Genomic DNA, 23848 nt, shown 5'->3' with positions numbered 1-23848 from the left:
ACATTGTTTCGTAACACTTCGCTCATTACACACACACACACACACACACACACACACACACACACACACACACACACACTCTTAATATATATAATCTTTTTGCCTTACATTGTACTAAGAAATGTAACATTAATTGTACAGAATGTGGAAAGAGAAACAGTAATGATCATGACAGAAAAAGTTTTGAATGATCACAAGGAGTTTGTGTTCTTGTGGATTCCATACTGCAATTATATTTCTTTGGAGATGAAATTTCATTCAACTTACGTGTGCCCAATAGGTGTGAATAGAAATCGATACTATTTACTGAAGTTCAAACAGATCAGTAAAATACATAAAACACTCCTCACTATAAACCTATTCTTCTCATCCACCTACTGCGATGATAGTAAGCTGAAAAATTTTTCAACATTTTTATTGTGAACAGGGAGTGAAAAGAAATAATGTGCTATGTTAACCGATTCTCTTAGCTGTTCATTACATTTGCAAGAGCTGAAAAACCTAGTGTGTTCACTGTCTGTTTCCTCTTGTTTTACAAATGACGCTATGAACTATTCTATCAAATAAGACAGTATCTTTTACTGGAATACCCTTTTCGTTTAATGACATTGAAATATTTTCAACTGCTGATCATTCTGGGTTTCTGTGACCAGCGCCCAAGAAAATACAGAAAACCGATACTCCACGTAACCAAAAGGATAAGTAGTCTACTGAACCATCATAAAATACTGATACACGAAATTGATGCTGACACCAATGTCAAACAAAAGCAAAGAAAAACGAGCATTCAATGATTATAGCACTTAGTCTACTTACATATTAGCGGTACCAACTAGAACTGTTGATATTTCTAAAAATATTGGGAATCCGTATATTAATTGTGGTGTCACCGCCAGACACCACACTTGCTAGATGGTAGCCTTTAAATCGGCCGCGGACCGTTAGTATACGTCGGACCCGCGTGTCGCCACTATCAGAGATTGCAGACCGAGTGCCGCCACAGGGCAGGTCTAGAGAGACTTCCTAGCACTCGCCCCAGTTGTACAGCCGACTTTGCTAGCGATGGTTCACTGACAAAATACGCTCTCATTTGCCGAGACGATAGTTAGCATAGCCTTCAGCTACGTCATTTGCTACGACCTAGCAAGGCGCCATTATCAGTTGCTATTGATATTGTAAATAATGTACAGACAAGAGCTGCATTTAACATTAATGGATTAAAGTTAAGTATTACACCATCTGCGTCCGTTTTTCTAAGTTCTAATTTCCTTGTCCCGTTCCAGACCTCACGCCAGCCTGCGTGAGCCAAAACGCGTGCCTTTCGGCTTCCTCTCAATTTAGTGGGTTGGTCTCCTGCACAATCCACAACATTTTGGCGACGAGGTTTTCTGCGTTCTTATCGATATTGCCCTGATTTACTTGTATAATGACTTCGCCACAATCTCCAGATGTACTGTCCGAATTTTATCGCTTACAGAATCAACAAACGCAGGCCTTACTGGATGCCCTTGGACAGCTCGTCCAGGGTCAACGAGCAATGCAAAACGATGCGGCAGCCACCGCTCCACCGCTAACGCAGCCACAACACGCTGTTGCACCAACTTTTCGACCTTTTGATGCTGCACTGGAAAGGTGGACGGAGTGGCCACGCCAATTTGGATTCCATCTCGCCGCCTACAGAATTCAAGGTAATGAGCGGCAGCCTTTTCTCCTTTTCTCCATAGGGGTGACCACGTACCGTGTGATAGTCAATTTATTTCCTCGACGCGACGTAGCAACTCTGTCCTACGACGAAATTTTGTCTGCATTAGATGCATATTTCAAAGAATCAGTCAATGTAGTTGCCAAACGGTATACCTTCTTTCGTACATAACGTACGGCAGGTCAGACTAATCGGGAGTGGGTTGCAACTTTGCAAGCCCTTATTAGGGATTGTGCTTTTGAGTGTCAATGTGGACTCCCTTATTCAGATACTATGGTGCGTGATGCAATTGCACAGAACGTTTCTGATGTTCGTATAAGGGAACAGATTTTGAAACTAGTCAATCCCTCCTTTCAACAAGTGATGGACATATTGGATCGGCAGGACACACTTGACTTTGCTCAGGAATCATTTGAAACTTCGCCACCCGTGTGTCAGGTTAACCGGCCCGCCGGGCGTGCTGCACGGAGTGGTAAACAGCCCTCGCGCCTGGCCGCGCAGCTGCCACCAGGCTCTCAGCCACGTGTGCAGCGCAGGCAGGCAAATGCAGTGCTAAAATCATGCCCGCGGTGTGCTACTAGACATTCGCGTGAGAATTGCCCGTCACGCCAGGCTATTTGCTTTTTCTGTAATAAAAAAGGACATGTTCAGAGTGTTTGCCAGAAAAAGCTCAGATCGGACACTCACAATCATTCCAGGCCCTTTGCTTTGCGCCGGAATCGGAATCGAACCAAGGATACTCCGACTCGTGAAACTTTGCCTATGGAAATTCATGTAGTTCATTCCACTCCGACCAGTGGCACTCTCTCTAACAGTGACTGTGTCTGTCCCACAAAAAGTGTGCGTCGACGTCGCAGGAAATCCCGTCAAGTCGCAAGTGATTATGTACCGGTGTCAGTTCACGTTGCACGAGACAATCGCTCTTGTCGTCAGCAGGACAGTAAAGTTTTTGTAGGTTTGGACATTAACGATCAAGTGATACCATTCCAGCTCGATACCGGAGCTGCAGTTTCACTGATCAATCAAGACACATACAAAGAGCTGGGCACACCTCTGTTACGTGCCGCAATGTTAAGTTAAGTAGTTATTCAGGACAAGCTATCCCTGTGTTAGGACAGTGCAGCCTTCTTGCAACATACAAGGGGCAAACAAAACTTGTGTCATTTTACGTCCTTCGTTCTTCTTCTGCAGTGAACTTGTTTGGTTTAGATTTATTTCAGTTGTTTAACTTGTCTATAGTCAATCAGGTCCTCTCAGTGAACCGGACTGTGCCTTCAGACAGTGTTTCTCGTCTATGTGAAGAATTTGCAGACATTTTTGCACCGGGCCTTGGTTGCACTTAGAACTATGAAGGACATTTGGAACTGAGAGTCAACGCGCAACCGAAATTTTTCAGAGCGTGCAATGTTCCCCACACATTGCATGATGAGGTCGTAGAAACATTACACGATTTGGAATCACAAGGTGTAATTGAATGTGTGCAGGCTTCTCTCTGGGCATCACCCTTAGTAATTTTGCAAAAACCTTCCGGAAAATTGAGACTTTGCGTGGACTTCAAGGCAAAAGTGAATCCACAACTAGTGACTGCAACTTTTCATTTACCCCGCCCGGAAGATCTTTTTGACAAACTGTGCCCGGGTAAATATTTTTCGAAGTTGGACCTAGCAGATGCGTACTTGCAAATACTGGTGGACGAAGAATCCCAGCGCGTCTTGGTGGTTAACACGCATCTTGGTTTGTATCGATTCAAACGACTGCCATTCGGGTGTGCATCCGCCCCTGCATTGTTTCCGCAATATCTACAAACTGTTTGTGCGTCGGTCCCTACTGCAGCAAACTATCTGGACGATATTGTGATCTCCGGAAAGACAGAAGAAGAACATTTAGCCAATCTCAGAACATTATTTCAGGTCTTGCGACAAAATGGTCTTCGCTTGCGGAAGGACAAATGTGTGTTTTCTGCTCGTGACTTACCCTACCTGGGACATGTACTCAATGCCCAAGGCATACATCCCAGTCCCGAGCACCTCCGTGCCATACAAGACTTGCCTTCGCCACAGAATTTGAAGCAGCTACAGAGTGTGCTGGGAAAAATTAATTATTATCATCGCTATGTTCCCCATGCCTCTTCCATTTCAGCTCCGCTTCATCGCTTACGCCGTAAAGGTGTTCCGTTCGTCTGGACGACGGAATGCGAACGCGCCTTTCGCCAGTTGAAATCGGCGTTGCTTTCCAACGCTTGCCTTACGCCATTCGATCCCCAGAAGCCCCTTTTGTTGATGGTCGATGCATTGGATTTCGGGATCGGTGCTGTGCTTGCGCACAAAGATGGATCGCATGATCGCCCTATTGCCTTTGTGTCCAAATTGCTCTCGTCTGCGCAAAGACATTATTCATAGATCGAGAAAGAAGCATTGGCTCTCGTATTTGGTGTTACAAAGTTTCATGATTTCTTGTATGGTCGTCACTTTACCATCATCACAGACCAAGAACCTTTGACATCGCTTTTTCATCCGAACAAGCCTGTACCTCCACGTACAGTGCAGAAATTCATTCGCTGGTCTATTTTCCTCTCGCAGTACCGCTACGATATCTTGTATCGATCCACTGCTAAGCACGGAAAAACAGATGCGTTGTCCCGTTTGCCTGTTGCTGAGGGTAGAGCAATCGATTCCTCTGAACTTGCTTGCATGTTCATTGATGCGGAAACCGATGACGTGGTCGAATCGTTTCCGATTGATTTTCGTAGTGTAGCTACAGCCACAGCTGCTGACCCTGTCCTTGCTACAGTTATGTGTTTTGTTGCTACGCAATGGCCCTTGTCAAAGTCACGGATCGGGGATCCGTTGGTTAGCCGATTTTTTGCTCACAAGGAGAGACTTTTTGTTCGACGTGGTGTTTTGCTGTTGCGTTCTGATAATGATCAGTCCAGGGTCGTGGTCCCACGTTCGTTGCAGTCCTCTGTCTTACAGCTTCTCCACCAAGGACATTGGGGTATAGTGAGAACGAAACAACTTGCTCGTCAGCACTGTTCTTGGTTCGGAATCGATGCTGCGATTACGATTATGTTCTCTTCTTGCATGGTGTGTGCCGAACAACAATCAGCACCACCGCGGAAATTCTTTGCATGGCCAAAAGCCACTTCCCCTTGGCAACGCTTACACATCGATTTTGCTGGTCCATTCTGGAATGCTCGATGGTTGGTTGTGGTCGATTCATTCAGTAATTTTCCTTTTGTTGTCCGGATGTCTTCCACGACGTCATCTGCCACCATCCAAGCGTTATCCGCTATCTTTTGTATCGAAGGTCTGCCACAGACTATTGTTTCCGACAATGGCCCACAATTAATGTCCGCAGAATTTCAGTCATTCTGCAAGGCCAATGGTATTCAACATCTGACGTCCGCGCCGTTTTCGCCACAGTCACACGGTGCCGCTGAACGATTGGTCAGGACTTTCAAGTCACAGATGTTGAAGTTGAAAGAGTCGCATTCTCGGGAGTACGCGTTATTGCTCTTTTTGTGCTCGTATCGCTCTCAGCCCCGAGATGGTCGCTCGCCGGCTGAGTTGCTTCACGGTCGCTCTCATCGCACCTTGATGGCTTTGCTACATCCGCCGCCTCAGGTTCCTGTGCAGCGGCAGACACCTGCTTTTGTCCCAGGCGACGTTGTCTACTATCGTCACTATCGAGGTTCACGGCGTTGGCTCGAAGGACGCTTTCTTCGCTGCCTCGGCCGCGCTATGTATCTGGTTTTGGGGGCCTCTGGTGAGGTGCGTCGGCATCTCAATCACCTGCGCCTCTGTCGTCGCACGGGATCTGCCGCTCCCCGTCTGCTTTCAGCGACGGTGCCGTCCGGTCAGCGCCCTGGGGACCCATCTACTGGCTCGCCTCAGCCCCAGGTGTTACCGACGCTGCCTTCCATTTTGCCCCATGGCGACGCGCCGCCGCCGCCGCCGCCGCCTGTTCTCCCGCCGGCGACGCCCGCAGTGGACGCGTCGCTGCAACCGCCGGGCGCCTCCCTGGGTCACGCGCCGCCGATCGCTTCCCGTGACTAGTTGTCCTCCGACTTGGAACTCTTGCCCGCTCCGGACCGTATGTCGTCTTCGTCCGTCGGGTGCCCCGGCCCGATGGAGGTCGACCCTTCGGCCCCTCCTGTCTCTCTACGGGCGCATACACCGCATGTTGGCGTGCATCCTGGAGCAGGTTTTCGCTTCCGTCGGTCCGAATGGCAGGGTGCAGGTGGCACAGCCTCGCCTGTAGTTAGGCTCCCCACCTCGTCGCATACGTCAACATGGGGTCCTCCCCACGGCGGGCGGAAGCCTTATGCCACAACCGTGCGCCGATTTGCGGGGGAGGAATGTGGTGTCACCGCCAGACACCACACTTGCTAGGTGGTAGCCTTTAAATCGGCCGCGGTCCGTTAGTATACGTCGGACCCGCGTGTCGCCACTATCAGTGATTGCAGACCGAGCGCCGCCACACGGCAGGTCTAGAGACACTTCCTAGCACTCGCCCCAGTTGTACAGTCGACTTTGCTAGCGATGGTTCACTGACAAAATATGCTCTCATTTGCCGAGACGATAGTTAGCATAGCCTTCAGCTACGTCATTTGCTACGACCTAGCAAGGCGCCATTATCAGTTGCTATTGATATTGTAAATAATGTACAGACAAGAGCTGCGTTTAACATTAATGGATTAAAGTTAAGTATTACACCATCTGCGTCCGTTTTTCTAAGTTCTAATTTCCTTGTCCTGTTCCAGACCTCACGCCAGCCTGCGTGAGCTAAAACGTGTGCCTTTCGGCTTCCTCTCAATTTAGTGGGTTGGTCTCCTGCACAATCCACAACATTAATATTTAAAAACTTATCATTATTGTCCCTCGATATATCGAAAAAAGTATAGATATCAAAGAAAAGAACATCGACCTAATGGCCTATAAAAATATCGGCTGTATATTGAAATATACTGTCGGTTTTAGATCTGTATATTTAAGCATTGATTTATTATTAAATAATTTGTACATCAAGAAACTAGCTACCTGTTTATCTTCTTTAACAAAAGAATTGAAAGAAGAACGATGCAAGTTCACGCTTGGCGATAATCACTTTGCTAACAAATGTAACTGCATGTAGATGGCACAATAAAAGGGATCCAATGGGTTCATCTTTCGGTTTCGTCACATATCGGATTTGTCTGGAACACTTCATGCCGACTTCCTTCTTTTTCAATTACTGTAAAAGTCAGCGGCATAGCAGTTTCAGTGTCAAAATTGCGTGGTGAAATTAAACGTTGCAGTTTCTGTTGGTAGCGCCGAGCGCCCATTACGTCAGCACACCCCTCACACGTCTCCGACCGTCGCAAAAACCAATCTTATGATTTAGATTACGGTAATCTTTTTCAGCAACAGTTTTTGAGGAACGTTGATGTGAAGAAATAGCACGCTAGTTGCGTCAAAAATTGTTTTTATTTTTTAACGCAACTGGTGTGCTATTTCTCCACATCAAAAATCTTCTTATTTCATTCACCCCCTCCCCCAGTGGAACCGGACTTCTCCTTCGTGCCATCTACACTTGCTTTATGAAGTCAAAGAGAAAGAGTGGACATGATAGGAGCTCAAAAATTAGTAAGACTCCCTCACACAGTGGAAGTAAAATTGTGTTCTACTACAATTTCATATGTTTAACGAAAATTGTGAAAAAATTATAATACAAAATAAAAATACCGGCACTCGATACAGCCACTTTGATATATCGGGTAAAGAAATATCGCCTTTATATATATCAATGCTTTCTGGAAAAAAAATTTCTATATCATTATACCGATATTTCATCAACAGCCCAAATACCAACATAAGGAATATCAGTTTCCATTATGAGTTTATAAAACTGACAGAGAATTTCTTAACCAGTTTAGAAATGCTTCAAAATAATCCTTTGACAAATTGCTAGTTTTTTAGAAAATCAGGACAAATTTTTGATGCTCAAAAATGGGACAAACCCTTTAACAGGTCGTACAGTCATCATGTATATGCAAGAACTTGAAGTGTGAAATGATGCCAAAAAGAACAAGATTTTTCCACTGAAACATTTAGAAGCATACAATATCTGTTACCGAGTACTAATAGTTTCCCTACGGTAGTGCAGCTTACATAAAATCATACAAGGTTTGCCTCAAGTTCATAGAAATAAAATACACTCCTGGAAATGGAAAAAAGAACACATTGACACCGGTGTGTCAGACCCACCATACTTGCTCCGGACACTGCGAGAGGGCTGTACAAGCAATGATCACACGCACGGCACAGCGGACACACCAGGAACCGCGGTGTTGGCCGTCGAATGGCGCTAGCTGCGCAGCATTTGTGCACCGCCGCCGTCAGTGTCAGCCAGTTTGCCGTGGCATACGGAGCTCCATCGCAGTCTTTAACACTGGTAGCATGCCGCGACAGCGTGGACGTGAACCGTATGTGCAGTTGACGGACTTTGAGCGAGGGCGTATAGTGGGCATGCGGGAGGCCGGGTGGACGTACCGCCGAATTGCTCAACACGTGGGGCGTGAGGTCTCCACAGTACATCGATGTTGTCGCCAGTGGTCGGCGGAAGGTGCACGTGCCCGTCGACCTGGGACCGGACCGCAGCGACGCACGGATGCACGCCAAGACCGTAGGAGGGGGGGGGGTTAGTGTTTAACGTCCCGTCGACAACGAGGTCATTAGAGACGGAGCGCAAGCTCGGGTTAAGGAAGGATTGGGAAGGAAATCGGCCGTGCCCTTTCAAAGGAACCATCCTGGCATTTGCCTGAAACGATTTAGGGAAATCACGGAAAACCTAAATCAGGATGGCCGGAGACGGGATTGAACCGTCGTCCTCCCGAATGCGAGTCCAGTGTGCTAACCACTGCGCCACCTCGCTCGGTCGCCAAGACTGTAGGATCCTACGCAGTGCCGTAGGGGACCGCACCGCCACTTCCCAGCAAATTAGGGACACTGTTGCTCCTGGGGTATCGGCGAGGACCATTCGCAACCGTCTCCATGAAGCTGGGCTACGGTCCCGCACACCGTTAGGCCGTCTTCCGCTCACGCCCCAACATCGTGCAGCCCGCCTCCAGTGGTGTCGCGACAGGCGTGAATGGAGGGACGAATGGAGACGTGTCGTCTTCAGCGATGAGTCGTTTCTGCCTTGGTGCCAATGATGGTCGTATGCGTGTTTGGCGCCGTGCAGGTGAGCGCCACAATCAGGACTGCATACGACCGAGGCACACAGGGCCAACACCCGGCATCATGGTGTGGGGAGCGATCTCCTACACTGGCCGTACACCACTGGTGATCGTCGAGGGGACACTGAATAGTGCACGGTACATCCAAACCGTCATCGAACCCATCGTTCTACCATTCCTAGACCGGCAAGGGAACTTGCTGTTCCAACAGGACAATGCACGTCCGCATGTATCCCGTGCCACCCAACGTGCTCTAGAAGGTGTAAGTCAACTACCCTGGCCAGCAAGATCTCCGGATCTGTCCCCCATTGAGCATGTTTGGGACTGGATGAAGCGTCGTCTCACGCGGTCTGCACGTCCAGCACGAACGCTGGTCCAACTGAGGCGCCAGGTGGAAATGGCATGGCAAGCCGTTCCACAGGACTACATCCAGCATCTCTACGATCGTCTCCATGGGAGAATAGCAGCCTGCATTGCTGCGAAAGGTGAATATACACTGTACTAGTGCCGACATTGTGCATGCTCTGTTGCCTGTGTCTATGTGCCTGTGGTTCTGTCAGTGTGATCATGTGATGTATCTGACCCCAGGAATGTGTCAATAAAGTTTCCCCTTCCTGGAACAATGAATTCACAGTGTTCTTATTTCAATTTCCAGGAGTGTATATTGTTCAAAGGAACACTATTGCACATATGGTATCTGTTTTTCTTATAATGTGTGGGCTACTGGAGTGTTTGAATTGAGTACATGCATTTGTCTTCATCCAAGAAAATGGATGCCATCTTTTTTTGGCTGACTTCAGGGTGTGGAAGTTCTTTGGCCACGGGGACCTGCTGTGGCACCATTCTTTTTATTGTTCCTTGGTTTCAGGGTGCTAAATGTGAAGCCAAATTTCATCCTCAGTCTCTAACCTCGCCAAAAATGTCTTGATAGCTTCAAAACGGCACAAAATGACTTCCGACATGTCAACACTTTCCTTCCACTGATCACAGTTCTAATATTTTGCCGCCCTTTTTGCTGAAAACTTGCACATGTCCAGGATTGTGGTGATAGTGAAACCAACAAGCTCCTGGGAGGTGTCCAGTACACATGATCGAAAATGCGTTGGTAAGCGAAGTGTGTGTGCTAAAACATATTTCCAGATCTGAACCCTATTTATACACCAGCATCTGTCGGATATTTGTTAGTCCCAAAGAATCAGCTGATGGACAGCATCAGATGTTGTAGTGTCTATTGCAGTATCAGGACGACCACTGAGGGGGAGGGGGAGGGGCGGCTTGTCTTCATCAGTAGAATAGCCCATCTTGAAACAAGACTTCAAAGTAGGAAGCACTCTCGTCTCTCAGTGTTTGTGACACCTCAGTGTGAATGTCCTTTGTGAGCTTTCCCTGGAGAAACAAAAGTATCATGATACTCCACTGATGAGAAACTTGCGTGTGACTCTGCCATCTCAGTTATCACCTGCAACAGAACATACTATACAAATACTGAACTGCTGGTAGTTACACAGTTACATATTAAGATTTCAAACTTTCAATTAAGTCTCCCCTTTTTTTAAATTTCAACTATAAGGCATAAAAGCCACGTACTTTTCAGCAACCTCTCGTAAGAACTTCTTAAATAACTTGATTTCATCATGAGCTTATAATCTTATTCTATGTGAATGACATTGGATTATTTTTTCGTGTGGTCAAGTGTCACATATTTGTTGAAAAGATGAAAAACCTGTGGGTTCTTAAGTTCAGTTGCATTATTTACAGAGTTTATATTTTGTTCTAAATGTGCAGCATATCAGGATTTACTTACATTGCTGAGGAGGGAGTCCTTCAAAGCATTCTTTGATTGTTGTTCTGAAACTCACTAGTCTACTTATAAAGCAGCTTCCTCATTAATCACATTGTCCGACCCTGGTAGCTGAGTGGTCAGCGCGACGTAATGTCATACCTAACGGCCCGGGTTCAATTCCCGGCTGGGTCGGAGATTTTCTCTGCTCAGGGACTGTGTGTTGTGTTGTCCTTCTCATCATCATTTCATCCCAATCGACACGCAAGATGCCGAAGTGGCGTCAAATCGGAAAACTCTGCACCAGGCGGACGGCCTACCCGACGGGAGGCCCTAGCCACATGGCATTAATCACAATATGCCTCATAAAGGAAAGATATATTGCTACTAAAGATGATATGCCGAGTTGCAGAAAGGCACAATGAAAGATAGGTACACATTAGCTTTTGGCTAAAGCCTTCTTCAGAAAAGGAAAAACACACATTCATTCACATGAGCAAGCACTTCTCACATACATATGACAGCCATCCCCGGCAGGTCAAATTTGAACCCAACTGTTGCATAGAACAGAAGCAGCAATCTGGAAGAGGCGGGGTGGGGGGGGGGGTATAGTAAGGCATTGGTAGGGGGGAGAGAAGAGCACTGTCTGGCTTAGAATGCGAACAGGCACAGCATTGGGAGATTGTGGGACAGAGTGATGGGGCAGGGAGATGGAGAAGTGGAGGGGGCGCAAAAAAGTGTGAAGTGGGGAAGGGAAAGACAGGTGGACGGATTTGCAGGAGGCGGCACAAGAAGGGGGTGAGGGGACAAGAACAGGGAAGAGTTGATAGGCCAGAGGGAGCAGAAACTGTCGAGTGGAGGGTGTGAAAACATTAGGTTGCCATAGGTTGAGATGAGATATTTTGGGAGCGAAGAATGTGTTGCAAGGATAGCTCCCATCCGCACAGTTTAGAAAAACTGGTGGCGGACAGGATGATCCAGATGCCCCAGATAATGAAGCAGCCATTGAAATCAAGTATGTTATATTCAGCTGTATGTTGTGCCACAGGGTGGTGTACTTTGCTGTTGGCAGTGGCCATCCATCCTGGTTGACAGCTGTTAGTCGTACCAATATAAAAAGCTATGCAGTGATGGAGCAAAGTTGGGATATGATATGAGTTCTTTCACAGGTGGTCAGTTGGCAGTCCAATCCCTGCATGCTTCCATTGTGCATGACAGTTGCATTTTGGTCGGAGTTGCTGGAGATGGGGGTTTAACTTGTGATCCTCGACCTAACTGATCCCCCGTCTCCCTCTCTTCCCTTATCCCAACACATGCATACTCCCATACCACATGTGTTCCTTTTCTCCTATGTGACTGTAGGTTTTTAATGTATTGGTATACACCAATACATTATTTTTAAATAGTTTCACGCGTTTTGCATATTTTTACATATTTGTGCATATTTTTACATATCTTTGCATGTTTTACGAGTTTTAGTGCCTTTTCTGTTATCTAGCTTCCCTTCCAATCGTGTGACACCTTGATTTGCCTATTTATTCATCATTCCCATTTCCCCTACATCATCCCTGCCACAATGGACCCTTGTTCCATCTTCATGCACCAATTCAGAAAAGTACCCATTTCCCAGGCTAAAACTCAGGCCCATATCCTGTTTCTTAAATGCTGCCTAAACCATGGAATCCCCCTACACAACGGCCTAACCATAAAAATTTGTTTCTTTGGATCCCACCATTCTTTCACAACGATCTCCACCTTTTCGAACTCAGCCAGTTCCTGGACCTCACAAATGTGGTACTGCAAAAACACATCTCCATGGCACAGGCAACCCAGAATCACCTCTGCTCCCTCCAAAAGATACTGTTACTGTACAGTGTCTGCTAGATACATCAAATCTCTCAAATTTCATCCCTTGTTCTCTATCACCTGGAGGTGCATTCGAGACACCACTTCCACAAGTTATCCAACCTGCTGATATCCTACTGCCACCTAGGGGAGCCACATTCAAAACCCTATACTACCCACAGTGTTCCTCCTTTTCAACCCCTCATAGCACCCAGATCCTGCCTAGCTGACCTTTTCAGCTTGCCACATCCTCCAAACTCCCTACCATCTCTCCACCAAATCCATAGCAAAAACATTCCTGTAACACTGTTATTAACGTTTCTATAAAAACCCTCAGATCTACAATAGTTTCAGTTCTATCCAAAGGCCTCACATTTATCCCTACATCCAAATTTAACCAATGCTGGACTTGTCAATGATCTTCTCTCCTCCTCCCAATCACTGCAGTGGAAACATTTCTTTGCCACCAATCCCCCCCAACTTAAATCCAACATTGAACCCTGACTCTTCCAGATCGTACTGCCATCCAACAGTGATCCTCTCCTCCCCCCTCCCATATAAAAACCTCATGGTCACCTTCCAGAAATTCCTTACTTCCAAGCTGGCCTAACCATCTTTCCCCACCTCCCTTACTCAGAACACCAACCTTTCAGCAGGGGAAAAGTCAGCATACACAACCTCAAAACAAATCCTGACCCAAAAATCCTACTTACAGACAAGGATTCCACCACAGTTGTTATGAATCACGGCGACTGCCTGGAGGAAGGACTCTGCCAACCTATAAACTTTTCTAGAGAAATCCAATACTGAAGTCCAATATAACCTCCAATTCCTGCTTAAGTTCTTATGCCCTTCCCAGAACCTCTCCTCTGAATCCATTTCCCCCCCTTAACCTCTATGACACCCCACACATCCACTACCTACATGCTCACCAAATTCCACAAACCAACAACCCTGCATGCCCCAACTGTGGATGGTTATTGTGTCTCCCCCCCCCCCCCCCCCATTGAAAGAATTTCAGCTATCGTTGACCAACACCTCCAATCAGTTGCTTGTAATATCGCCTCCCACGCCATGTCAATGACATGAAGCATTTCCTTCACAGACTATGCACCATCCCCACCCCTTTACCTCCTGGATACCTACTGTGACGTCCCCTCTCCGCCGCGTGCTGGTGTTGTCGACGCCGTGGAGCTGTTACTGCTACAGCTCAGTCGGTGGAGTCGAGACGCGATGATGGATGTCTCCGTCAGTTAACGAGAGAGAAGATCTGAAAAAGCTCTTAAGAAATCGTTCCTCGCGTAATGATTAAAGTTTGATTGCGAGTCCGCACAGTTTCCTTATTAATGCGAACTCTCATTGTCTCTTATGGTTTGAAGTTGAATTATTATTTACCCGGTTAACACTTTAATGCAGTAATTGATGAATCTTCTCTCATGTTCATCGTCCACATCACCAAAAGCGAGGAAAAAGTTCAATTGCAGATAGTATTGGTCGTTGTTTGTTCGTTGCTAAGTAAAATTGTTCACTCTATATGACTTGAGATCCACACATACTCTCTAACAATATCTTAATTATCTTGCGTCGTAATATTATGTATATACAAACCTTCCTTGTCACAACTAACAGACCATGAATTTACTTCCAAGTTAAATAGTCACTATTCATTAACTTTTGATGTGCAATTGCCAAATATTCATAGAATGATGGAGGTGACACGTTGAATTTCCACTTTTGATGAACAATTTTATTGTTCCTTTTCGCTAAATACTTTATAAACGCACACGCACACGCACATGTGGTTAATTAGCACTGACAGTTCTGCTAGTTTCAAGTATTGTGACAATTACGATAGCTTTAACCCTCGGCGTAATTGCATCTTCTTCATGTATTCGTGTCAATGTCTCCTACTCGAGACTAAAAGTGTATTAAAGTCTTTTTCAACTTTGTCCATTACTTTCTATAAGTTCACTTACATAAATGTTGAGTCCGGTCTTGCCTACTTCCGTTAATAAAGTCCAACAACTCGGTACCCACAGTCAGCATACCACCTCGGTTCAAGTCTCTAGTCTGAATACCAGTTCACAAAATACGTGTGTCTTCGTCACGCAACAACGACTCTAGCAACTAAAACAATCTCGTCGCGCTCTGTTCGCTCAACTATGGCAAGAGCTGCTCTCGTATGCTTGATAGCACGATAGCTAGCAAGCGACTTACTTTTTCCGTGAATGAGTATTGTAGACGCATTGAATTTCTTCGTTGCGTTTACAACTCTTCAACATAAAAGTTATCTCTGACCGACATTTCTTTGGACTTAACTTTCATGGTATTAATTTGCAATTATTACTTAGATATATGGCAAATAACTTAAGATGACGTTTCTTTCTTCTTCCTTTCTACCAAAACACACTCTGTAATGCTTAATGTTGGTGTTTATCAAGACTTTCTGGTGTTATATCATCAGCAAAGTTTTTGTACCTATCAGGATAACTTTTCCCTACTTTACATCATGATGGTCTTTCCTAATTGGGTTTTGGGGCTCATTAGGGTGTTACACTACTCATCATTGTTGATGCCACTTCCCTACACATCAACATTCTTCACACACATGGTCTTTCCACTATTGAAAGGCTCAAAACCCACTGCCTCATCCTTCATAATGATATACTAACTGTATCGTTACTCACAACTACTTCTCATTTGAAGGGAAGATATACACACAAATGTGTATCACAGCCATTTGGACCTGCATGACACCCTAGTATACCAATGCATTTATGGACCATCTACAGCAGACCTTCCTAGCCTCCCAAAAAAGCCAGGTTCGGTTCATTGATGGTATCTTCCCACACACCATAAATCCTCCCACAACACCCAAGAATTAGCCACAAATAAGAGCCCTCTTTGTCACCCAATACCATCCCAGACACGAAGAATTAAACCACATTCTTCATCAGGGCTTACAGGAAGAACTAAACCACATTCTTCATCAGGGCTTTAAATACCTGTCATCATATCCTGAATTGAGAGACATCCTATCCAAGATCCTTTCCACCTATTCCCTATGTTGTCACTCCCAATTCCAGCTCCTTGCCACAGGAATAATATTGCTGTGGAAGACACACGTGCAAGACCTGCCCAATCTACAACCCCCTCTCCCCCCCCCCTTTTAATTCCAGTGCTGTCACAGGCTTATCCTATCCCATCAGAGACCAGACCACCTGTGAAAAGAGCCATGTCATATACCAGGTTTGCTGCCTAGCTTTTTATATTCGTATGACTACCAGCTCTCCATTAGGATGAAAGGCAACTTCCACACGGAGGCCAACAGCAAAGTAGATCACCCTTTGGCAGAATATGCAGCTGAATGTAACATGTGAGTGAACTTTGAAAATGGAGAAAATTGGTCATCATTATGTGATACAATATTTTTTTTTGAAAGGCGTCAGCGTAACCAATATTAAAGCTGAACTAGATTTTACTTTTGGAAAGTGCTTCTCCGTTGAGAACAGTAAAATAATGGATAGCTGAGTTTAAATGAGGCCGTACGAGCTGCCAAGACCAGCATCGCAGTGGTCGACCAAATGAGGTGACGACTCCAGAAATGGAGAAGAAAATCCACAAAATGGTACACGATGTGATCGCCTGAACGTGCGCGAGCTAGCAGACATAGTAGGCATTTGAAAAGTGTGGTACTTTGCATATTATTTGAAAATTTGGACATGAGACTACTGTGGCTAAGATTTGTGCCACATTTATTCACACACTAGCAAAAACAGTGTCGTGAAGATGTTCCAATTGAGTGTTTAGCGAAGATTCGCAGCAACAAAGCTGATTTTTGCCCCATTCCATAGCCATGGATGAAACATGGGTCCACCAGTTCCCTCCTGAGACTAAAGAACAATCAAAACAATGGACACAAATTGGAAAACCGACTCCCAAGAAGGTGAAGACCGTTTCATCTGCAGGCAAGGTCAGGACGTCGTTTTTTTGGGATAGCATGGGATAATTTTCATTGAATACCTTGAAAAAGGTATTAGGCAAACTTATTGCAGCGTTTGGGCAAAGCAAGCAAGCAAAAACGGCCACATTTGCCCAAGAAGAAACTGTTGTTTCTTTAGGACAATGCATCATCTCATAAGTCCGTTATCGCAATGGCCAAAATTAATGAATTAAAGTTTGAATTGCTACCTCCTGCACCCTATTCACCAGGTTTAGCCCCCTCGGATTATTTTCTGTTCCAAAACTTGAAAAAAATAACTCGGTGGTCAAAGACTTTCAACAAACGAAGACGTGATGTCGGCAGTTCATGGCTATTTAGAGGATTTAGACAGTTTTCATCATAAAAAGGGTATCGAACTTTTTGATCATCGCTGGGAAAAGTGTATAGAGCTGAAAGGAGATTATGTTGAAAAAAAAATCTTTTACCAAACTTTTTGTGTTTTCTTTGTTGGGTCGGGTATTTACGAGACAATCCTCGTACCTTCTCCATGCCTGCCCCTTCCAAATTGCTGCTTCTGTTCTACATAACTCGTGGATTCCTGTCTCAGATGCCAGAGTTGGCGGTCATGTGTGCGTGAGATGTTCTTGCTTCGTGTATGTTTTCCGAAATAAGCTTTGGCTGAAAGCTATTGTGTATCTTTGTTGTGCGTGCCTGCATCTCAGTGAGTCATCTTTACAGTGAGTAGCAGTCTGTCTTCTTTATATTGTTACAAATTTAATCTCAATTTTTAAACACAAAGAAACTATTATTAAACTTGATTACCGGTTGTATGAAACTGAAATCTGATCGAATGTGGGACCCTTATTGTTAAATGAAACAATTGTGGGGATCAGTAATATTGCTCAGTCTCTAGACAAAGTATTTTATATTCCATTTGATGAGCTGCATTTTTTAACAAAATTTTAATTTATTTTGAATAATGTCATTTCCATGTGATCAGTAAATGAATTTTGATAATTTAAATTTCTATTTGTTAATAAATATGGAATTTAAATAAAGTAAAAAAAAGTGGCGAGTTTCAATCCAGTGACTGAATGTGAGACTTTTACACTACACAGGGTAGTAGGAGTAATCCATCGAACTACAGACCTATATCATTGACGTCGGTTTGCAGTAGGGTTTTGGAGCATATACTGTATTCAAACATTATGAATCACCTCGAAGGGAACGACCTATTGATACGTAATCAGCATGGTTTCAGAAAACAACGTTCTTGTGCAACGCAGCTGGCTCTTTATTCGCACGAAGAAATGGCCGCTATCGACAGGGGATCTCAAGTTGATTCCGTATTTCTAGATTTCCGGAAAGATTTTGACACCGTTCCTCACAAGCGACTTCTAATCAAGCTGCGGGCCTATGGGGTATCGTCTCAGTTGTGCGACTGGAGTCGTGATTTCCTGTCAGGAAGGTCGCAGTTCGTAGTAATAGACGGCAAATCATCGAGTTAAACTGAAGTGATATCAGGTGTTCCCCAGGGAAGCGTCCTGGGACCTCTGATGTTCCTTATCTATATAAATGACCTGGGTGACAATCTGAGCAGTTCTCTTAGGTTGTTCGCAGATGATGCTGTAATTTACCGTCTAGTAAGGTCATCCGAAGACCAGTATCAGTTGCAAAGCGATTTAGAAAAAGATTGCTGTATGGTGTGGCAGGTGGCAGTTGACGCTAAATAACGAAAACGGTGAGGTGATCCACATGAGTTCCAAAAGAAATCCGTTGGAATTCGATTACTCGATAAATAGTACAATTCTCAAGGCTGTCAATTCAACTAAGTGCCTGGATGTTAAAATTACGAACAACTTCAGTTGGAAATACCACATAGATAATACCGTAGGGAAGGCAAGCCAAAGGTTGCGTTTCATTGGCGGGACACTTAGAAGATGCAACAAGCCCACTAAAGAGAGCTTACACTACACTCGTTCGTCCTCTGTTAGAATATTGCTGCGCGGTGTGGGATCCTTACCAGGTGGGATTGACGGAGGACATCGAAAGGGTGCAAAAAAAGGACGGCTCGTTCTGTATTATCACGTAATAGGGGAGAGAGTGTGGCAGATATGATACGCGAGTTGCGATAGAAGTCATTAAAGCAAAGACGTTTTTCGTCGCGGCGAGATCTATTTACGAAATTTCAGTCACCAACTTTCTCTTCCGAATGCGAAAATATTTTGTTGAGCCCAACCTACATAGGTAGGAATGATCATCAAAATAAAATAAGAGAAATCAGAGCTCGAACAGAAAGGTTTAGGTGTTCGTTTTTCCCGCGCACTGTTCGGGAGTGGAATGGTAGAGGGGTAGTATGATTGTGGTTCGATGAACCCTCTGCCAAGAACTTAAATGTGAATTGCAGAGTAATCATGTAGATGTAGATACATTCAGCTAACAACTATTATATTTGAAAGGGGTTCAGGTTACTGGACGTGTATGTTTGGCAAAGCGAAAATTTCTAATATATTTTAGCAATGTAATTAATCATTGAAAGTTGGAAACTGACGTCTTTAACAAAAAACTCAAATGTAAAGATAGTGAAATCGTGCACTCTTTTATTCAAGTTACTGTCATGTTTCTAGAATGAAATTTTCACTCTACAGCGGAGTGTGCGCTGATATAAAACTTCCTGGCAGACTCGAACTTGGGACCTTTGCCTTTCACGGGCAAGTGCTCTACCATCTGAGCTACCCTAGCACGACTCACGCCCCATCCTCACAGCTTTACTTCCGCCAGTACCTCGTCTCCTACCTTCCAAACTTTACAGAAGCTCTCCTGCGAACCTTGCAGAACCGCAAAAGGCAAGGGTCCCAAATTCGAGTCTGTCAGCTACACAGTTTTAATCTGCCAGGAAGTTTCATACAGTTATGTTGATTGCACACAATATAACACAGTTCTACATCCCACAATAGTAATTAAAAGTGCTAAAACAATCAGTGTCTGACAGTCCATTCACTCTTCCTCCTCACTATTGTTCTTTCCAGGCCACTTCAAAATTTCTTCATAAAAAGGTTTGTGTTCATCCAGCAAACATTGTTGGAGTTTTATCAGGTCTTTGATTATATTAGATTTAATTGGAACTTTTCCTGATGTATAAGATTATTTTCCTGGGCAGTCAATGGGTCATGTTGGAAGCCCAGACAAAACCAGTGACTAATATCCTCCGATAGTGCAGAAGCTGTAATACAAACCTTTCTTGTATTAAAAACAGAATGTACGAAAGTGCTGACAATACCACCTGCCCTTTCCTTCCAATACTTTATTTCTTCAGAAGTTCTGGCCTGGCTGTTATGACTTAGAAGCCTAGTATTTCAGCAGCAACAGCTTAAGGAATTTAAGTGGATTCGAATTTATACCCCCTCATTGGAAATTCCCAGAATTGGTTAAGTAAAACAGGAATCCGCTGAGAGTGCGATCCCTAATCTGAGCTAAGCAGTTGTTTGAGAACAGATGATGTTCGGTGTACTCTGGTTATGCAGTGCATGTTTAACTGTATGGATAATAAAGAGAACAATGTAAAACAGTAAAAACAATTGCAGTGTATGGTATTTTGTGATCACTACTAATTATACTACCTAGGTGTGCAAGTACGAAGTTTTAAATAATATACAGCATCGTCAGTACAGCTATAATTTCAGATGGGCCCAAGTTGCAACTGATGCCTCTTGACTTTTTAAAAGGCCTCTAGTCACTGACTGTTGCCCCTATAAAAACAACATTTTTTCAGATGCTATAAAATGTACTCTGACAGACTGACACCTCTTTAATGTAAATTCATGCAATTATAAATGTAGTATCCAAACCAATAAACTCAAAATGCTTTATATGTAACAGCACTCACGAATCTTTTAACCGCCAAAGCCGAGTTTTCTGAGAACTGTATTGTACTGCTCTAACAAGCCACTGATCTGCCACTAAGGTTCAAATACTGTAAATATAAAACAAACCTGAGAAGGCCTGCTGGTAACATCCCCTTGGTAGTTTAGGGTAATTAATGCCCTCTTTCTTTCATTGTTTAATTAGATTTAGCTTTTAGTGTATCTTTTAAAATTTTCTGCCTCTGCTCTGACAAACAGCATGTTCATGACTTGTAAGCAAGGGTGTAGCTGTGAGCTTTGATTTTATCTATGAGGGATACAAAGTTGTGATTGTTAAACTCAACCTGTCCCCTAACACAAAAACCACTAGAATTATTGTGTTGCAAAGTAGAAAGCCCTGTAAGATTTTTGTAGAGTAGTTCTTATGATGAAGTCTTGCTCCATGAAACATCAATTCTTGTGCTAGTGCAAGGTCATTGTGTCTAAATTTCCACTCTGTATAGCAATTTGTTTTATGGTAAAATTAGTCAAGTCTGTTGTCAGCAACCTGCAATTCCTGAATGCTGAACTTGTTATTAAATAAGAGGTAGCAATGTGAACCAAGTTTCCACATTCTGTTTCATAGATATTTAATTGTAGCTGGGCTGGCCTTTTACAGTATTAATGAAATTGTGTATCTGTCGATAAGCTGCTGCTGTGAGACATTACTACAGAGAAGCGAGATGTATCCATATCTTTCTGTAAGGTGGTGGGGCAATAAAACTAAAGAACCAGAGGTTGCAGAGTTTCAGAGGGAGCAATAGGGAATGATTGACAATACCAGGGAAGAAAACACAGTAGAAGAATAGGTAGCTTTGAGAGATGAAATAGTGAGGGCAGCACAGATCAAGTAGGTAAGAAGATGAGGACTAGTAGAAACCCTTGGGTAGCCTGAGAGATATTGAATTTAATTAATGAAAGGAGAAAATATAAAAATCAGTAAATGAAGCATGAAAAAGGGAATACAAAGGTCTAAAAAATGAGATTGATAGGAACAGCAAAATGGCTAGAGGAAAGCATAAAAATAGATGCCGCCTACAGGAAACAAGAGAACCACCTGTACGAATATCAAGAGCTGAGATGGAAAACTGTCCTAAGCAAAGAAGAGACAAAAAGAAGGGAAATCAGAAAGGTAGGGGTAGTATGTAGAGGGTTTACATATGGGAGATGCAATATTATGGAAATAACATAGATGAACATAAGATGGGAGGTATGATACTGCGTGAAGTGTTTGAGAGAGCACTTAAAGACCTAAGTCAAACTAAAGTCCCAGGAGTAGACAACATACTGTCAGAACTACTCATTGCCTTGGGAGAGCCAGCAATGACAAAACTCATTTTGTTTGGTGAATAAGATTTATGAGACAGGTGAAATACCCTCACACTTCAAGAACAATATAATAAAAAGCATGAGCTGACAGATGTGTAAAATACTGACTTATCAGTTTCTTCTTTACAGAAGAAGAAGAATGGAAAAACTGGTAGAAGCCAACCTTCGGGAAGATCAGTTTAGATTCCGGAGAAATGTAGGAACATGGGATGCAGTATTGAACCTAAGACCTCTCATAGAAGGTGGGTTAAGGAAAGGCACCACTACATTTATAGCATTTGTGGACTTAGATAAAGCTTTCGACAATGTCAACTGGAATACTCTCTTCCAAGTTCTGCAGGTGGCAGCAGTAAAATACAGGAAGCAAAAGGCTATTTACAGTTTGTACAAAAACCAGATAGTAACTATAAAAGTTTATGGGCATGAATTGGAAGCAGTGGTTGAGAAGGGAGTGAGATAGGGCTGTACCCTGTCCCCAAATGTTATTCAATCTATATATTGGGGAAGCAGTAAAGAAAAATTTGGAGTAGGAATTGAAGTCCAGGGAGAAAAAATAAAAACTTTGACATTTGCTGATTACATCGTAATTCTGTCAGAGACAGCAAAGTACTTGGAAGAGCAGTTGAACAGAATGAATAGTGTCTTGCACTGAGGATATAAGATGAGCATCAACAAAAGCAAAACTACAGTAATGCACTGTAGATGTATTAAATCAGGTGATGCTGAGGGAATTAACATGGGAAACAAGATACTTCAGTAATAGATGACTTTTGCTATTTAAGCAGCAAACTAACTGATGATGGTTGAAGTTGAATCGTATATGGAAGTGAAACATGGACAATAAACTGTTTAGTCAAGGAGAGAATAAAAGCTTTTGAAGTGTGGTGCTACAGAATGCTGAAGATTAATAGGGTAGGTAATAAAGAGGTATGGCACAGTACTGGGGAGAAAAATTCGTGGCACAATCTGACCAGAAGAAGGGATTGGTTGGTTGGACACATTTTGAGACATCACAGGATCACCTGTATGGTGCTGGAGGGAAGAGTGGGGGGAATCAGAGGGAAACCAGTAGATGGACACAATAAGTAGATTCAGAAGGATGTAGGTTGCGGTAGTTACTATGAGACGAAGAGGTTTTCATGGGATAGAGTAGCATGGAGAGCTGCATCAAACCCATCATTGGACTGATGACAACAGCACTAAACTGCAGTCCTTATAGCCCAGATCAGTTCTCAAACCTTTTTCCATGCCAGTTCCTTATTGGTGAACCATTGACAACACTCCCACAGCCTTTCTTACATAGCCATCGTCAAGGTTGTCGAGACGCCAGCTCATCCAGCAGTGTAAGCAGTATGTGTGGAAGCAGTGATTAAAAGTAATATCTAACACAGTTGTAGGAGAGAACCAAACAGTCATCAACAAAAGACCGTCTACAGCCAAGTACAGTGGTTCTCCTGAAGGAAGACAACATGCTATCCTTCGGCTGACAGTCTGGGATCACTGTTTGCACACACTCTGGTACTGATCATTCTGTGCAAGTTGTTTCAGTGCATGCAACAATGGAAACCTATAAAAAATCACTATCGAATATTGTTTTGTTCAACAGAAAATAATTTCATTTCCTCGTTTGTTCGACCTAACTTGTGCTGCTTGTGATTATTTGAGTTTTGTTAATTTATATAAATTAAGTGTGTGGAATATTCCATACTGGTGCAAGGTGCTGGCAGGTATTAGGAGCAGCTGAACACTGTCTCTGTGGTAAGAAATTTCACTACCTAGCACCCAACAAAAAAGTACGGCCAGACCAGGCCACAGCGAACAGACAGGCTGTGAAAGACACTGCTCCAACACAACTGTAACTTTAACACAATGGTGTGTTAAATAGACAGTCCACTTTTATCACCTGCCTTTCCTTAGCAAAAAGTGCATGCACTGTTTTATCTGTGAAAAGAGCCAGTGCAGAATTACTGCTTATTTCGTAGCTACCTGCACATGCCTTTTAGAACTTCTAAGAGGTTCTCCCCCTCACCATATGTGTCTTAAATTAACGACACACACATATTGTTAGAGTTACAGCTTGTTAACAAGTGAAGGAAGAGCATACCACAGAACTGCTGAAGCACCTTAACAA

The sequence above is a fragment of the Schistocerca cancellata genome, chromosome 1 (genome assembly GCF_023864275.1).
Source record: "Schistocerca cancellata isolate TAMUIC-IGC-003103 chromosome 1, iqSchCanc2.1, whole genome shotgun sequence".
NCBI lineage: Eukaryota > Metazoa > Arthropoda > Insecta > Orthoptera > Acrididae > Schistocerca > Schistocerca cancellata.
Note: the sequence above shows the minus strand (reverse complement) of the source record.